This window comes from Coturnix japonica, chromosome 1, assembly GCF_054131305.1.
Source record: "Coturnix japonica strain WE chromosome 1, WE-NBRP24, whole genome shotgun sequence".
NCBI lineage: Eukaryota > Metazoa > Chordata > Aves > Galliformes > Phasianidae > Coturnix > Coturnix japonica.
In genome coordinates, this window is record NC_140663.1 from 136,726,391 (window position 1) to 136,728,429 (window position 2,039).

Below are 2,039 nucleotides of genomic sequence, written 5' to 3' on the forward strand. Positions count from 1 at the left end.
ATTATTTATAACTGAGTGACTATTGTCAAGGAAAACTTCAGGGCAGATCTTTCATAAATGCACACAGGACTCTGAGGATCTTGTTAGGTGATAGCATCCTAATTAGGGCTAGCATTTTTCTACTTCTATAGCATTTTGAAGTAAGGTGGCAGATTATGTTCTCTGAACTCTCCTTCACAACTATTTCCTGTGTGCTTCTCTGTGGTGTATCTTTACATGCACCTGACAAACTCACTCTTCTTCAAATTTTCAGGCAAAACATTACAACAGCACAAGTATAGCTGTCTTTCTTTCAAATCCAAATTCCAACTATTTTAATTTCAATTTTCTGTGACTAGTAATAAATAGTGGACTGTCATTTTGAAGAGAACTACAAGTGTCTAATATGAATATGAATCCCTTATGTTTTAGAAATCAGACACCACAGTTGGGAGGACTGATTGGAATATATGAAACTTCAAAAAATTTATTTATTTATTATTTATTTATTTATTTTTATTTTTTTTTTAAATCTATGTTATTCAGAGTCAGTTCAACACAGATCTCGGACAAGACAATGTATCCTGAGAGATATGAAAGAAAAGTACTTACTACCAAGTAACTGCAGGGGATAAAGAAGAAACACAAGTGAACTTTATTGGTTGAAGCTTAAGTAGTAAGTGTTTTTGAAAGGCATTTTATTCACACTGACTCATTCTCTGATATCCCAGAGATGCCATCATAATTAAAGATTTCTTTCTTCCTTATATTCAGTGAGATAGAAATGACAAGGACTTCCAAGTGTATAAAATGTGATAACTTCAAATACATCATCTTTAAATGAAACAGTTTGAAATATAGCAGTTTTAAACAAAGTGCTTTCAATCAGGAGTTGAACTAGTCCAGAATAATTTGAAAAAGAGGAGGTATCAAAGCAGATTTAAAGAGACACTTTGCCCCCCTTTGGTTATATCTTCTTCTATTCGTCCTCTACATCTTCATCCTGATCCTCCTCCTAACATATTTTCCCATGGGAAATGGGGTGGGGAGGGGGGGCGGGAGGCAGGGGTGGGGGAAAGTGAGAATGTCATGGAAGAACTCATGTATGTACTGATCTTAAACCACCACAGTGATGTAAGAGCAGCTGAGTAGAGGAGAATAATAGATAAATGACCTCATTATACATCCTTGGTGAGCTCTCAACCTTAAAGAGGGCAGATTCAAGCTTACAAAGGGTAGTTTTGGGTTATATGTAAGGAAAAAGTCTTTTACAGTGAGGGGGATGAAGCACTGGAACAGGTTGCCCTGAGATGTGATTTACACCCCTTCCTTTGAGACTTTCAAGGCATGGCTGGATCAGGCCATGACAAGCCTGATGTAGCTGTGTGTGTCCCTGCTCATTACAGGGGAGTTGGACTAAATGACCTTTAGAGGTCCGTTCCAATTCTAAGGATTCTGTGATTCCATGATTATATGACTCTTCACAATTCAATAATTGATGCACTTACTGTGAATATTTCATCAGAATAAACTGTGAATATATGTAATATGACAGAAATTTTATACCTTTCAAGTGTAAAGGATTCACTGAGTAACACAGATTACTTTTCAGTCACATAGTCACATAGTAAATACTACATATCTTAAGGGTAGGCATCTCTCTCTACAAGAAGCTCAGTTCTTGTCTGTCTGCATCTCACATGCTCCATTAATTTTGTGTGAAATCTGATACAGCAAGGAAGTATGCCTCAGAGAGTTATCAACAAAAAATATCACATACAGACATGAAAGGTTTATAAATAAAGTATCATACCAAGACAATAATGAAGGGAGAAATTCTGTAATAGCCTTGTCTGTACCTCTACATTATGAAATCAGACTTGTATTTTTTCCTTTTATAGATATATGACACATTCTCTCTCCATTCCACCCCCCCCCCCCCCACCCACCCAACCAATTTAATATCTGCCTCTGTGACTTTTAAGACTTAATGCACTTAGAGCATTTAGAGAGTAAAGCTTTTAACCTTGTTATTACTGTAGAGAACAAGGACAACACTG